The sequence below is a fragment of the Hemiscyllium ocellatum genome, chromosome 26, assembly GCF_020745735.1.
Source record: "Hemiscyllium ocellatum isolate sHemOce1 chromosome 26, sHemOce1.pat.X.cur, whole genome shotgun sequence".
NCBI lineage: Eukaryota > Metazoa > Chordata > Chondrichthyes > Orectolobiformes > Hemiscylliidae > Hemiscyllium > Hemiscyllium ocellatum.
The window spans coordinates 12,606,269-12,623,332 of NC_083426.1; the positions used below are offsets into that span (position 1 = coordinate 12,606,269).

The following is a 17,064-nucleotide window of genomic DNA, read 5'->3' on the forward strand; positions in this document are numbered from 1 at the left end:
TTATTGAAACTACTAATTGTTCTGAAGAATAATCAATGGACCCAAAACAGTAATTCTGCTTTCTCTCCACAGAAACAGTCAGACCAGCTGTGTTTCTCCAGCAATTTCAGTTTTTGTCACAAAGACACTCAGTTGACATTTCACCAATCCTGACCCAGTCGCTGCACAATAACTGTGTAAAATGACAGACACCCAATTACAGTGTCGGGGTGGAGACAGTAATTCATATTTTGGGAGGGGGAGAAGAGCTGCATTAAAAGTCTATGAATTTGAAACCTAGTCATGGCAATTGCATCCAGCGTGCATCCACTGATTCAGTCCTACCACTGGCATCAACTTACACTTCAACAACAGGTCACTCATTGTCCAGAAATAAACATTACAGGTGATGGCCTCAAGCAATTATTGCCAACAACGTTGTTCACCCTCGGTGTCTCATTAACGACGTGAATGTAACCAGACAAGTACATTTTAAAGGGCCACTTGGGTTTGGTATTTCTGTAATGCACTGCATGGCAAACAGTGGAAGGCAGCAATCCTCAGTTACAATGGCCATACACTGAATTGTCAGTCTGTGAGGAGATAGTCTGTAATGTGTAAGGCTCCTTGGTTGTGCCAATGACATTTGAATGAAGATGCACACTTTGGACATCCCAATGGGGTTATGGCATGGACAACATTTCCCCTAAATTTTCACACACTCTCTCTCTCTCCCTCACACACAGACACAAACATTTTCTCTGTCCCTCTCTCCCCCAATCTCCCTTGCTGCACACAAACACACCCACACAGAAGTCTATGGGGTGAACTCCATTTGCAAATTAGTATGTGCAGATACTTTCTATTTTGTTCAAAAAACACACAATCTATATGTAGCCAGTCAATGTGACATTTCCTAAATTCCTACCCGCACAATAAAACCAGTCTGACTCCATGTTGGTACACACTCTAACCTCATCCCTATAATACATTGTCTGAGCTGAGATATCATTTCTTTATTTACTGATAAGTCCTTAAGATATATCGGGGCGGTGACGAGAGAAATTCTGGGATTTACATATTAATCAATTGAAATCTGCATCCCATTCTACATGACCACAGACTTCACAGCAATCTCGGTTTCTCTAATACGTTGCATCCATTGTGTGACACTTTCATCTTTTCCTTATAGATGCTGTGCCCTATGTATCCTGCCCCACTGGCTACCTGACAAAAGAGTAGTGCTCTGAAAGCTTGTACTTTCAAATAAATCTATTGGACTATAACCTGGTGTTGTGTGATTTTCAGCTCTGTCCATCCCAGTCCAACAGCAGCCCCTCCACATCCTGAATCTTCTTGCCAGTGGCTCATATCCAGCAGACAGTGAGTGCTGAGCCTGAGTCTGAATGACAGTTGTTCACCTCTCCAAGGAGACAGCTAGACGTACGGCTCGGGATTGATAGTGATGGTTGATGCCTCCATCCCCATTGATCCAGTTTAAGGACTGTCTCTGACATACCGACCTGCTGTGATTGTGCTTGTCTCTGCATTTTCACAACTTCAATAAAATTACACCTGACAACTCTGAAGATTGAAGCCATTATCTTTATCCCACTACAATCACCTTTCCTTAGCCACTGACTCCACCCATCTCCCTGTCCAACAGAGCTCTATCCACGATATTGTTAGCTCCATTCTGAACTATTCCAACATCATTCCAGCTGGCCTTGAATCTTCCACCATACATCAACTTACACTCATCCATATCTCTGCACCAGCTTTACAGCTTTGAAGGTGCTATATAAATGCAACTTGCCATATTCACAAACACATTAACATGGCAAGGCTTTGAAAGAAATAAACGTGCTTCTCAGCTTACTACTTTTATAAAGCTGCAAATCCACCTATCATTTTAAAACAATTTGAACTTTTATCCCAAACATCGCAATCCAAATATATTTCAATAGAATTGACTCATTTTAAAATTTTATCCAATGAAAATTTAAATCTGGTAAAATAGTTTTCCACACAAAATTACTTTATAACTAAAAATGTTTCTGCCTGCAGCATGCTGTGTGTGAATGGTTCATTATAAATGAACACACATTCAGTTTGGGCCCATTCCATTAAACTCTCAAACAGGTTCCTGGTCAATGAGGAATGTAACTGAGAATTATAGAATCCCTACAGTGCAGAAAGAGGCCATTTGGCCCATCTGGTCTGCACCAGCCATCTGAAGAACATCCCACCAGACCCAGAACCCCACCCTGTTCCCATAGCATCACATTTCCCATGGCTAACCCACTGAGTCTGTACATCCCTGAACACAATGGGCAATTTAGCACGACCATTCAAACCAACCTGCACATATTTAAAGTTAAAAATCACACAACATCAGGTTACAGTCCAACAGTTTAATCTGGAAGTGCACGCTTTCGGAGTGCTGCTCCTTTGTCAGGTAGATGGAGGAGTAGGATCATGGGATACAGAATTTACAGCAAAAGATATTTAGACAGTGAGAGGAAACTGTAGCACCTGGAGGAAACACACACAGACACAGGGAGAACATGCAAACTGCACACAGTCACCCAAGGTTTGAACTGAATCCAGGTCATTGAGACTGTGAGGCAGCAGTGCTAACCACTGAGCCACTGTGCTGTCCATTTTTGAGAAGTTGAGGTGTAGAAAACAAGTTTCCACACTTGTTGCATGGTTTGATGTTCATTGTTGTTTGACACAAGAAGAAAAAAAGTGTGAATATTATCGAGGGAGATGTGTGATAGATACCCATGGATGTACAATGAGACTCAGTGTTAGTTACTTTTGTCTGCAAATTGGAGAGAGAGCTGCCCTGGAACAGCACTTACTGGAGGCTAATGTTGTGGGCCCTGGTACATTTGAAGGACATTGTTGGATGTGGATTGAACAAACAGTGAACAGATGCCCTGAGCAGGATGTCATATGTCATCTGAATATGTCTGCAGCCACGTTTGCACAGCCACTGATAGAAATGGTCAGTGGAGAAGCATTCCGGAAAGGCAGGGTGGGGACAGTTTTCTTAGAGCCCACATCAGTTTTAATCAACAAGATACTGTGGATGGCACACTCTGGGTCATTCAAGGCTGTACTGAGAGTTTTCAGACCCAGCCCTTTGATCACAATCTCTGGGAAGGAAACCTCCTGGGACAGGCTCATGTCCATGTTGTGGGCGGATCACTGCACCATTCCAGAGCAAATGGGACATCCATCCGAATGAGGGAGGGGCTTTGTGGCAGCTCCAGGTCCTGCAATTGTTTGTCTCAGAAGAACAGTCTTTTAAAAACTGCTGAGTGCCCATCTTCCAGGATAAGGATTTTGAAATGAGTTTGAAGGAGTGTACTGTACCTTTAAGAGGGAGTGAAAGCTCGCAAACACCTGCCATGTCACAAAGTCTGCTGGAAAAATTAAAGTTGAAATGTTTTGGCTGTAACCTAGATACCTGACGTTTTTGTTCAGCAGTTCGAATTTCACCAGTCTGTTTAAATTATGCCCCAGGATACCAAAACCCAATCAAATTTGAATTTTCATGTTTGGCAACATGGAACCAATGAGACAATCTGATGTTTTGGGGTATCAAAAGCAGGCATTTTGGACAGGTAGCCAGAAAAAGAGCACTTTTTGCCATCAACAGACTGCTTTTTAAAACACTTGCTGAAAGGGGCCTTATTTTTCATAGGAAAAATCTGTGCAGTGGAAGACCAAAGATGACCAAAGAAGATCTACAGACAGAGGAGGATCAACACTGCTCTCTGGATTTGAAAATTGTTTTGCTGTAAATTTAATAGTTGCTTTATTGGATCAATATATTGCTATCGATTGGGCGGTTTATACCAAATCTTTAAGAGAAAGGATGCTTAGAGTTGTAAATAATTGTTGTTTAATGTTCATTTTAGAGCTAAATAATAAAATTGTCATTTGTTTTCTTTAAATAGTAGAGTTTGGGTCATTCACCAGAGGGATCCTCACCTTGGAACTGAAGCTCACTCCCAGTTACTCCATCACAGCTCACTTCACCCTGAAATTTCCCTCCGTTGTTGAGTTTGTTTTTTTGCTTGAAATCGGCCCCAGGGCTTATTTACTTGGATCTTGTGGAAATGGAGCAGAGGGTGTCCTTCCCCTGTACACCCCAGAGTTCAGATCCTAACACAATAATTATTCAGCATCAACAGGAGGCAGATTCTGCAAACAAACAAAATATTCTAAAACATTCTATTTTAGCTCCATGATCATTTTTTGCAAAACAAATCTATATTTGTCAAACACCGTTGAAATGTTCTAACATGAGAGAACGAGCCACTTGTCATTCAGTTGAGATTTCACTATAACTACTGACCTTGGGTCAACCTGATCTTCACCACCGAATCCTTTAACTGTCTTGATTTCAGAATTTTCTATTCTTTCAGTGAAAAATAATTTAGTTCTTCTGTTAAACATAACTGATAGGAGAAAAAAATCTCCAGAATAAAATTTCAATCTCTGGCTCACTGTGGTTTCAGTCGCTGGCTTCCTTTATCCTCTTCCGTGTGTAACTTCTTGTAGACATTGCATTACACACTTATCACAATGTGAGAAACAAGAGCTGAGAGACTGACATCAATACTTGAACTGGTCTTTGTGAATAAAATGATGTGGACTTTGATTCTCCTCATCTGTTCCATTCCCGGTGAATGACCATCTGAGTTATATATTCAGATAATCAATGTTTGATAAAGTTTATGGTCTGGTATTTCCAGTCAAGTTGTTTAAATATCTGGAAGTTTGTAAAGGACCAAAGGAAGATTGTATGAAACAGTGAGGAACATTGTTATTGTTGTGACAAATGCTCAGAGTTCAATTCACATTCCAGCACATTTTGCAAAGGAATGTGTATTCTGATAAAGCCAAACAGTTTCAAAGTTAGAAATCACATAGCACTAGGTTATAATCCAGCATGTTTATTTGGAAGGACTGGCTTTCGGAGCGCTGCTCCTTTGTTAGATAGCAACCTGATGAAGGAACAGTGTTCCAAAAGCTAGTAATTCTAATGAAACCTTTTGGACTATAATCTGCTGTTGCATTATTTTTAACGTCACCCAACCGAGTCCAACACTGTCACCTCCTCAAATAAGGTTCACGATCAATCTACAAATCCTTCCAAAATGTCCATGGTAAGGAGCAGGACTGGGTAAGGTTCCAGGTCAGCCTTACACAATGCAGAGTGACACCCCTCACATTACAGCGACTGGCTTCAGGTGAGTAACAAGCTGCAGAAAACAGACACAGCATGGACTTTGTCTGCCCCATGTGTCTCTAAATATGGAAGTCTTTGAGGTTTAAAGGAACAAATTTAAAAATACCCGAACAACATCACAAAATGCCATATCTTCTCCTGAACATATTATAATCCCATGCGACATAGTTCTCGATTTCTTTAGAGTGGCATTATTAATTATCAGAGAAATAAAAAAGGACCAAAAAATATTTCTTTAAAGTGAAAAAAGCAGCATAATCCTTTTAATTTGCCCAAAGTTTTACATGTTCAGTACATACTGAAAACTGGAGTGGGAACAAATTCTCAAAAAACACCATCTTAAATTTGCTTTTATTTCTTTTCTTTTTGAAGTGCAGTTCATTAAATATTGTTTTGTGAGGTTCTGTCGCAAAAGTAGGTGGTTGGTTTATATTTCTCTTCACAGAAAAAACCTTCTTCCTTCCAGTCCAACATGAATCAAGTTGCTTAATCTCTTTCATTCTCTTTGATTTATACATTACAATGTAACACTGCAATAAACTTATTGTTCATCATTACAATCTCTCCATTTAGGATCAAGAAATTTTGAAACACTACGATAAAAATTCCCATTATCGCATTACTCTTGGCTACAAAACATTTAATTCAGATCCATGAAACGTTCCTGCAAGATGTTTTTTGCTTTCGCTATGGAAAATAAAGAGCATAAAGGCATGTGAAGGGTTAAACATGAGGACTGGTGGAATGTTACAAGGATCTGTGGAATACTCCATCAGTCGGGTATGGAACAATGGCAGTATCATTATGTTAGTTGGGCAGTATAATTAGGTTAGGTACCAACGGCAGCATAATCAGGTTAATCAAAGCACATGACATACAAGTGTTCGCATGATGTAATAGGGTCAACCTGGGGCTGAAGACCATTGTCACAGATGTAATAGTAAATATCTAATCACTATATAGTAAAGTAAGAATAAGTTTGAAGTATAAAAAAACCATAGCGGCAGAAGTAGAGACATAACATGAACGAACATCATTGGTTTGTTGCATAACTGCAGAAAGATAACCCTGACTAACACAATTGGACATGCTGATAAACCTGAAGAAAGCATGATAACTAAGAGATATTAAAAATAACAGACCCCGAGGTGCAGGGGCAATCATGAATTCGCTTTCTGATTGTTCAGGCTTTTGTTTGCAAATAAAAGATCATCTGCTTGAAGAACTCACCACGTCTCCTGGTAATTCTCCACGGTATCACCCACCAACTTCATGCAGAATACCTCATGGACAGAAACCTGAATTGTGCATCTCTCTGTTTGGTAATCCCCTTTCTTTTTAAAGCTTCCTGCTTCCAATGAGGTCTCTTTTTCCTCCCCTTCATCACATTTAAACATTCATGTATCTTGCTCCCTGTCTCTTTTCTGAAAGTTATTAAAGTCGATCCAGTCATTAACAGGCTGCTCCTCTTCCACATCGGGACACAATATGGCAGCAATGTGAACATTTTCTCATGAAGCATCTCATCCAGAACAATCTGTAAACTATTTCTGTTATTTTATTATCCATACAATGACAACAATGTGTAATTACAATTCATCCTGCCTTCACTGCCCTCCAGATCCTGCACATTGATCTCTCTCTCCCCTCATGAACCATCCTTTGCTGAGCTTCAATTCTCTTCCTTTCCCACTTGAGACCTCTCATCATCTTCCTGGATCACTTGTTGTATCACCCCCTTGAACCCTGAAAATTCAGCCCCTGATCCCACCATGAGTCCACACACACATCACCCCCCCCCACCCCTCTCCTTCCTGAATGAAAGCCTCCTTCTCCGGTTGGAGTAAGGACCCTTCAGCACCTGTGCCCTCCTTCACACTGATCCCCAGCCGACTCCAATCCAGGCCTATCACTCAGGCTGCTCTCCAGGGGGGCAACATTTCAATGATGTCACACACGGTGGAGTTAGAGCCCACAGCGGACAGCACAAACCCAATTTCAAGATTGTCCCAAAGCACAACCGGGAGGTAAGAAAATATCCCGACTGTTTCAATCATTCCCTGGGAATATGGAACAGCCTGAGGCTCAGATAAGGGTTTAAATGAATGATTACCTTCATCATATACCGGATGGAATGTAGTTGCTTTAAATGCATCTGTGTTTATTAAACATTTATCTCCAGTTTAATTTCTGAAATATTGTCTCCTCAGTTTCAGGTGCTTTTGGACAGAGAAACACATAACAGGAATTTATCACAATATCTTGTCACCACGTAGAAGGTGGTAGCAGCCACACATGAAATATTGGTGTCACGGATGGACTTGTTCATGTAATGTTATAGCACTGACAAATTGGCCAAATGGGAGAATATCAATCACTGATAACAAAACACAAGGAATATTTCTTGTTACAATAAAGAATCATCAATAAGAAGATGCCGGATGGTACAGCTGTGGGATTCAGATTCCTGGTATTTACTCTGACCCCATGTCTAATGTAAACCTGCACATCTCTGAAGGTAACTGTTTCAGTGATTTTCTTAAATTACCCTTTGTTGATATGTGTGATCAGTGTTTTATCAAGGAAGAAAGGGGGTGACAAAGCGAGGAAGGGTATTTGTATATTCGATCTCTCAATAATTGTTTCTTTCCCACAGAAGCCGTCTCTGTTCCTGGGCTTCGATATTTATCCCAAACAAATGTCTCATGTTCTGGGGGTTCAGTGACAGTCTCCTGTGAGTCTGCCCAGGGATCCCTCCCCATTCACTACACATGGTCTGAGAAGATGCCATCACAAGATTCAAAGATCTCTGACACCAATAAACTGGATCTACATTGTCAATCCTTCACACGGCAACATCATCAATATTACTGCACAGCCACAAATACTCAGGGAACAAAACCCAGTGAAATGGTTCATGTGTCAGTCAACAATGTAAGAGAGAAGAACTGCAGTTATAGGATACAGATCAACAGCATCGGTAAGTGTGATGCAAACAATGTTTGTTTATTATCTCACTCTGGGAAACTGTAATTGATAAAATGCACTCCATTTGTTTCATTGTCAGTTCTGAACAAAGATAATGGTTTACACTGTAGTTAGAAAATGAACAGGTTCATAAAATACTGCCCACAGCCTGCAGAAACATTGCAACAACTCCATTCTACATTGCAATCATTTGCTTCCTTCAACCAAAAACGTCACAAATGGGGGAGATACTAAACAAATATCTTGAATATTTTACTGTGGAGAAAGATATGGAGATTAGGAAACTCAGGGAAATAAACATTGATGTCTTGAAAATAGTACATGTTACAGAAGAGCAGTAGATGTTGTCTATATGGACTTTAGAAACAAGGTTCCACATGGCAGACTAATTCATAAAGTTAGATCTCATGTGATTCAGGTTGAGTTTGTCAATTGAATACAAAATTAGCTTAATGGCAGGAGACAGAGCGTGGTGGTGAAGGGTCGTTTTTTTGGATTGGAAGCCTTTGACTAGTGGTGTTCCACAGGGATCGGTGTAATTTATATAAACAATTTGAATGAGAAATTAGAAGGCATAGTTCGTAAGTTCATGGATGACACCAAAATTGATGGCGTTGTTGACAGTGACAAAGGTTATCTACAATTACGAAGGGATCTTGATCAATTGGGTCAATGGGCTGAGGAGTGGCAGAAGGAGTTTAATTTGGTCCAATGTGAGGTATAGCCTTTTGATAAAACAAACAAAGACAGGACTAATACAATTAAAAGTAGAGCCCTGGATAGTGCTGTCGAACAGAGAGACCCAGGGGATCTTTGAAATTTGCATCACAGGTGGACAGGGTGGTAAAGAAGGTATTTAGCATGTTTACTATCATTGCTCAGACCATTGAGGGGAGGAGTTGGAGCATTACGTTGAGCTAGTACAGAATAATGGTGAGGCCACTGTTGGAAACTACATACACTTCTAGTCCCACTGCTTTCAGCAAGTTATTATGAAATTGAAGAGGTTTCAGCAAAGATTTACCAAGATCAAAGTTTGTGAGAAGATTTGTAGCTCGGGTGCCCGTTGTTATGTTTCTGTTCGCCGAGCTGGGAGTTTTTGTTGCAAACGTTTCGGCCCCTTTCTAGGTGACATCCTCAGTGTTTGGGAAACTCCTGTGAAGCGCTTCTGTGCTGATTCCTTCGGCATTTAGAGTGATTTGAATCTGCTGCTTCCGGTTGTCAGTTGCTGTTCGCTGCAGTGGCTGGTATATTGGGTCCAGGTCGATGTGTCTGTTGATAGAATTTGTGGATGAGTGCCATGCCTCTAGGAATTCCCTGGCTGTTCTCTGTTTGGCGTGCCCTATAATAGTGGTGTTGTCCCAATCGAATTCGTGTTGTTTATCATCTGAGTGTATGGCTACTAAGGATATCTGGTCGTGTCGTTTCGTGGCTAGTTGGTGTTCATGGATGCGGGTTGTTAGCTGTCTTCCTGTTTGTCCTATGTAGTGTTTTGTGCAGTCCTTGCATGGGATTTTTGTACACTACGTTGGTTTTGCTCAGAGATTTCTCATAAATTCCAGTGAAATTTGTATTCAGTAAAAGTTTGACGAATAAATGCATAGTCTCATTTTGGAGTAATTTCCACCAACCCCATACTTACTTGACATGCCCCAAACTATACTTTCCCAAGACTCCTTCCACCCCTCAGACTCATGGTGGGAATCGTGGATGCAATAGTGATGACTGTAGTTCAGTACATGATTATGCACACTGCACTACATGTTCAGTTTGAAGGTTATAAACATCCTGTTAAATTTGCTTAAACAATTGTGTTGCAATGTTTCAGGTACCTTCTGCATCAGGTGTCATCAAAGAGCTAAGATTCTTAATGATGACCAGGTAAGAATAATAAATATTAACTTGCTGTGTATTGTTTAGAAATTTGCAGAACATAGGATTTACAGCACAGAAATCAGCTATTTGATCCATCCGCGACATCCTGGCTCTTATGCCCCATGCAAGACTTCTCCCACACCTCTTCATCTAACCCTTCCAATTCCCACTTCCAACTCCTTCTTTCTTCACATGCTGATCAAATTATCTCTTAAATTTCACAATGTAACTTGACTCAACTCCTCCCTAAGAAAAAAGAAGTGGGCAATTCAGGAGAAACCTTGTTATCCAAAGATTGTCAGAAAGTGGAACTTATTGCCATTAGGGGTCCTTGAGGCAAATACTGTAAATCCACTCAGAGGGGCAGCTGGATAAGCACAGGAGGGTGAAATGAATAGTAAGATATGTTGATGAGATTGGATGAAAATGTATAGAGGAGGCTGGAGGAGAATTACTTTAGTACTGGGATGCATTACTTATTCTCCACTGGAAATAGAGTCATAGAAATGGACAGCACAGAAACAGATCCTTCGTTCCAACCCATCCATGCCTCAGTCTATTTGGCCTCTCCATATAGCTCAAATCGTCCAACCCTGGTAACATCCTTGTCAATCTTTTCTGAATCTTTTAAGTTTCACAACTTCCTCCGATAGGAAGGGACCAGTACTGCACACAATAACAATTCATAATATCTTCTAATATACTGTATTGCTTAATAATAATCAAGAAATTGCTTTCTCTTCGATATAACACCAATCACCATTCAAGTGAAAGAAAAGCACATTTTTTTTCAATTTTAGGGATTAGCATCAGTGGAAGAGAACTTGGTATATGCAAACATAAACCACATTCAAAGGAACACAGCAGAAAGACAGAGAGAGAGAAGAAGCAACTTGAAGAATGATGAAATCACATACGCAGTGTTGGCATTTCAAAAGAAATCTTCATCACTGAGAGGTGGGCTGGCAATGCACACAGGTGACAACTCAGACAGTGTCACCTACAGTGAGCTCAACTTTCCAAACCAACCGCCAAAGGGGAATAAAAAAGCCCCAAAACGCAACACCCCTCAGGAATCTGGAAGGGACGTTTATGATGATATTGATTTTTAGGAAAACCATGATGAGATATTTGTACTGTTCATTTTTCCTTCTTTGCAATGCAGTTGTATTTAGTTTTGTCTGTTGTAAGCTGCCCGCACATTTACTTTGTCCAACTCCTTAGGACTTGATCCCAACAATTCCATGCTCAATCCAGTTTGGTTTCCTAAGCAGATGGAATTAATTTACCTTTTATTCCCAAGTCTGGGTCACTTGCATTAAATAACAAGAGCAGAAGTCTAAATACCTAGCTGTTTGGCAACCCAATCAGTCCCCACCTCCCTGTCTCCCCTCACTCTAACCTCGGAGTTCACAGATTCCAGGTTGGAGCTCCATTCCTGGAGCTAAGTTCAAGAATCAAACTTGACATGCTAGCACGGCACTATGGGACCCTAATGATTGTGTGATACAGACTTTGCACATTGTTAAAAAGAGATGCAAAAGTTAAAGTTTTTGTTCTACTTTCATCAGGATTAAGCCACAAGAAACTAAACTTCAAAAGGGAATATCAATATAAACAGCATGAGAAGAGAGTGCAAGTTGTTTGGCTAATGGTTGACATGGAGATGCAGCAGGAACTGATAACCAGCAAGCTTAACTGATTAAACTCAGACCAGCCAAGTAGGCTCTGATTGGTTAAGGCTGCAATGATTAGCAAAATGCATGATTCTCTCCTCAATTAAACAGGTGAGATGTACGGACATATTCATTTTTCCTGGAAAGAACAGAGCCCTCAGTAGTAATATATGTAATTTCTAGCCTGCACAAATGAATCACACTGCAAGCCCAGTGGATAATCTGAAACTGGTTTCCAGTGTGTTTCTGTGCACAGGTGGGACTGTTCAATATTGTTCAACAGCAGCATCATGTCTAATGTTGGATATGTCACCCTGGGATTACAGTATGGGCTTGTTAACATGATTGGCTCACTGCTGGCCTGCAGTGTTGTCTGATATAGTCAGCCTACACACTTGGCATCACAGCAACATTAAAGCTGGCATTCCACAGTGTTTCTGGATTATAAGTGACAGTAAAAACATCAGAGTGTGGCAGCAGCCTAGGGCCTGGAGTGGAGTCGGCCTGGAGTAGAGTGGAGTGGGTAGTGGGTGTGGGGCCTAGAATAGAGTGGTGTGGACGGTGGGTGTGAGGTCTGGAGTAAAGTGGAGTGGGCAGTGAGTGGGGGTCCTGGAATAGAGGGGAGTGGGCGGTGGGTGGGGGTCATGGAGAAGAGTGGAGAGGGTGGTGGGTGTGGGACCTGCAGTAGAGTGGACTGGGTGGTGGGTGTGACGCCTGGAGTAGAGTGGAGTGGGTGGTAGTTGGGGGACCTGGAGTAGAGTGGAGTGGGCAGTGGGTGGGAGGACTGGAGTAGAGTGGAGTGGGCGGTAGGTGTGGGGCCTGTAGCAGAGTGGAGTGGGTGGTGGGTGGGGTTCCTGTGGTAGAGTGGAGTGGGCATGGGTGGTGGTCCTGGAGTAGAGTGGAGTGGGTGGTAGGTGTGTGGCCTGGAGTAGAGTGGAGTGGCTAGTGGGTGTGGGTCCTGGAGTAGAGTGAGTGGGTGGTAGTTGGGGGGCCTGGAGTAGAGTAGAGTAGGCTGTGGGTGGGAGGCCTGGAGTAGAGTGGAGTGGGTGGTGGGTGTGGGGCCTGGAGTAGAGTGGAGTGGCTGGTGGGTGTGGGTCCTGGAGTAGAGTGGAGTGGGTGGTAGTTGGGGGGCCTGGAGTAGAGTAGAGTAGGCTGTGGGTGGGAGGCCTGGAGTAGAGTGGAATGGGTGGTAGGTGTGGGCACTGGAGTAGAGTGGAGTGGGTGGTTGGTAGGAGGCCTGGAGTAGAGTGGATTGGGCGGTGGGTGGAGGGTGTGGGGGTTGGAGTAGAGTGGAGTGGGCGGTGGGTGGGGGTCCTTGAATAGAGTGGAGTGGGTGGTGGGTGGTGAGTGTGGGGCCGAGAGTAGAGTGGAGTGGGCGGTGGGTGGCGGTTCTGAAGTAGAGTGAAGTGGGCGGTGGTGGGGGGCCTGGAGTAAAGTGGAGTGGGCGGTGGGTGGTGGGTGTGGGGCTGGGAGTAGAGTGGAGTGGGCAGTGGGTGGTGGTTCTGGAGTAGAGTGAAGTGGGCGGTGGTGGGGGGCCTGGAGTAGAGTGGAGTGGGTGGTGGGTGTGGGGTCTGGAGTGGAGTGGAGTGGGCGGTAGGTGGGGGGCATGGAGTAGAGTGGAGTGGGTGGTGGTTGGGGTCCTGGAATAGATCGGAGTGGGCGGTGGGTAGGGGGGCCTGGAATAGAGCAGAGTGTGCAGTGGGTGATGGGTGTGGGGCCTGGAGTAGAGTGGGGTGGGTAGGGGGTGGGGATCCTGGAGTAAAGTGGAGTGGGCGGTGGGTGTAGGGCCTGGAGTAGAGTGGTGTGGGCGGTGGGTGTGGGGCCTGGAGTAGAGTGGAGTGGGCAGTGGATGGGGGTCCTGGAGCAGGGAGCGTGTCACAGATGATGGTCAGCGGTTTTCTTGCCTGATTGGGGTCAGCTCAGTGTGAGGGGAGAGAGAGAAACCACATGTGGAAATCCCCCAGTGTGGAGAGACTGCAGGCTCGAGAAGGACTGTAATGTCTACCTTTTAACTTTATCTCTTTATTTCCCTAACATGTGTAATGAAGAACTGTCATGTAGAACTTTTAGATTTTTTCTTTTTTTCTCAATGTTTTGTACTAATCTATTTTAGTCCCTAAGGTTTGTAACAATATACTTTGTCCTAAGATGGCATCGTGCATGGCAACATCGTACACTTTTCACTGGACCCCTGTACTTTTGTACTTGAGCACACATGACAATAAAACCTCATTCTAATTCTAATTCAGGATAAATAATGAGCTTTGATCACCATTGTCCCCAGCATCTGAACTCTTCACCACCTTGATTTCACAATTCTTTGTTCATTTAATGAAAGTTCATTTCGTTCTTCTTTTAAATATAACTGACAGGAAACTGTCCCTTCAGGGTCAGTTCTCTGATTCTCAACCAGTTCTCTTCTGGTTGAGTGTGGTTTCAGAAGCTGGTTTCCTATATCCACTTCCTCAATTAAATTGTTGGAGACTTTGCAGTTCACACTTATCTCAATGTGAGAAACAAGAGCTGAGGGACTGACATCAAGAACTGAGCTGATCTTTGTGAACAAAACGATGTGGACTTTGGTTCTCCTCATTTGTTCCATTCCCGGTGAGTGACCATCTGATGACAATCAATGTTTGTTGAAGTCCACTGTCTGATTTAAACAGGACAGACACTGAAATATTTGTAGACGTGTAAAGGCAGAAAGGAAGATCTTGTCATACAGTGACAAAATCTTGAATTTGTGATTTTCTTACAGGACAATTAATGAAATATCGTTTTGTGATGCTCAGTTGCACAAGTAGACAATTGACGTAGATTTCTTTTTTTACGAAACCTTTTTCCTTTCAGTCTTGTGCTTTAACCAAGTTGATTATGCTTTTTCACTTCCATCAAATTTAACATTGCAATGTAGCACTGCAACAAAATTATTGTTCAACAGTGACATCTCGCCTTCATTCATAATCAAGCTGTTTTGACACAATCAAAATTAAAATTCCCAGTGTAACTCTAAAGTTGTTATTCACTCACTGTAATTGTCCAAGTCTTTTTGCAGATCTTTTGTTTTTTTCCTCACAGTGTGCACTCACACCGAACTTAGTCCCATCAGTTACACGTTGTGTTGTGATATACAATCTAATACTCAGAATACTCATTTACAAAATTTCCTGAGCACCCTTCAGTAACTGATATTCCTCTTTGTTTCCTATTTAATTTAATTCTTCTCGTCAAGCTCAGGTAATTACATTTCCCAATCAATTACTACATGGCTCTATCAACGGTCTGAAAGAGAGTACACATTACAGAAGAGGAGGTTCCTGACATTTTAAAACACATTACGGTAGATAAATCCCCAGGGTCTTATCAAGTGTGTTTCAAAAGCACATTTGGGAGGCTTCGGAGGAAATTGTAGGGCCCCTAGCGCAGATATTCGTATCAGCGACAGCTGTGGGTGGGGTGCCGAGAGGTTGGAGTGAGGCGAATCTTGCAAAATTACTTAAGAAAGGCCACAGGGAAATGCCTGGGAACTTCAGATTGATCATCCGAACATCTCTTGTGGATAAGTTGTTAAAGGGGATTCAGACAGACAGGATGTACAGGCATGTGGTGAGGTAAGGACTCATTAGTAAAAGTCTTAATCGCTTTGTGCATGGTCTGGAACTGTATAAGACACAACACCGTGCAGGGACTGAAACTGTAGATGACACAACACCGTGCAGGGACTGAAACTGTACATGACACAACACCGTGCAGGGACTGAAACTGTGCAAGACACAATACCGTGCAGGGTTCTGGAACTGTACGTGAAACAACACAGTGCACGGTCTGGAACTGTACATGACACAACAGCCCACAGGGACTGGAAATGGACATGATACAACATCGTGCAGGGTCTGGAACTGTAAATGACACAACAGTGTGCAGGGTCTGGAACTGTACATGACACAACACTGTGCAGGGTCAGGAACTGTACATGACACAACACTGTGCAGGGTCTGGAACTGTACATGACACCGTGCAGGGACTGGAACTGTACAAGACATAACATCATGCAGGATCCAGAACTGTACATGACACAACACTGTGCAGGGTGTGGAACTGTACATGACACAACACCATGCAGGATCTAGAATTGTACATGACACAACACTGTTCAGGGTGTGGAACTGTACATGACACAACACTGTGAAGGGTGTGGAACTGTACATGACACAACACAGTGTATGATCTGGAACTGTACATGACACAATACCGTGCAAGGTCTGGAAATGTGTGCATGCACCTTCTTGAGTGAGTGCACACTCACATTTGTCCTGTGTTCCCAATGTTAGTAGGCACTGTCTTAAGTTGTGAATTATTGACACATTTATTTTTTCAGCAGCATTAGACACTTATATTTTCAGCTTCTTTTCTTAGACATTTCAGGTTTGTTAGCATACTGTATGATGTCAGTAACTACATCTGTAACACCCTTCTGGTAATAATTCTCTACAAGGAAACAAACTGGCAGAAAGCTGTGCTTTCTGTTGCAAAAATATCTGCAGCTAACAAGGAAAATGTGGATTCTGATTTTATTCACCATTCACTGCCCAGTGACTAACAGCCAGAATTGGTGAGTCAGAATGTCAGTATTGACTTAGGTCTTGTCTTTATCCTATTCAGCAGCGATGATTAAATACACAGAGACATATACAGGCACAGAATACTGAAGAGAAACGTTTGGATGAAGTCTTATACCTACTTTGTGTATACTATTCAATCTCAAAAATATTTACCAATTTATACTAATGCACATTAATCTTGTTGAATATCAAACATAGGTTCCTACTTCATTTTTTACAACAGGTGTGAGTAACATATAAGAAATGCAAGAGTAACATAGTTAATCTGTTAAAAGTGAACTTTTGCTTGCAATTTGCTATCCAATAGAAACTGAAGGCTGCAGTGGTAATGAAGCCTCTAAGGGAACAGTCCCTGAGTTTGTAATTGTTTCTGTTCTGCTGTTGAAATATTGCAGTTCTGTCAATGTCACTGCTCCTCAATCACACACATTTTATACACAGTGCTACATCAGTAAGGTATCATTTTCCTTCCATTCTTTAGCTCTAAACAAGTGCATCCTCTCCAAATTAATGTTATGACTTTGGCTTCAGTGAAATTTGTGCAGGAGACTCTTCATGGCAGAACTGAAGAAATTGCACATTGGGCCCTTTGAGGTTGCTCCATCACAACAACATTATGGCTGATCTCTCTCAACTCCTCTTGCCCACACAAGGC

The 17,064-nt window shown here is 42.3% G+C and overlaps 1 pseudogene; it reads left to right on the forward strand.

The window, feature by feature from the left end:
* The first annotated feature begins 8,032 nt into the window (after nucleotides 1–8,032).
* Nucleotides 8,033–17,064, forward strand: part of LOC132828090 (Fc receptor-like protein 5) — a 47,386-nt pseudogene continuing 38,354 nt past the window's right edge.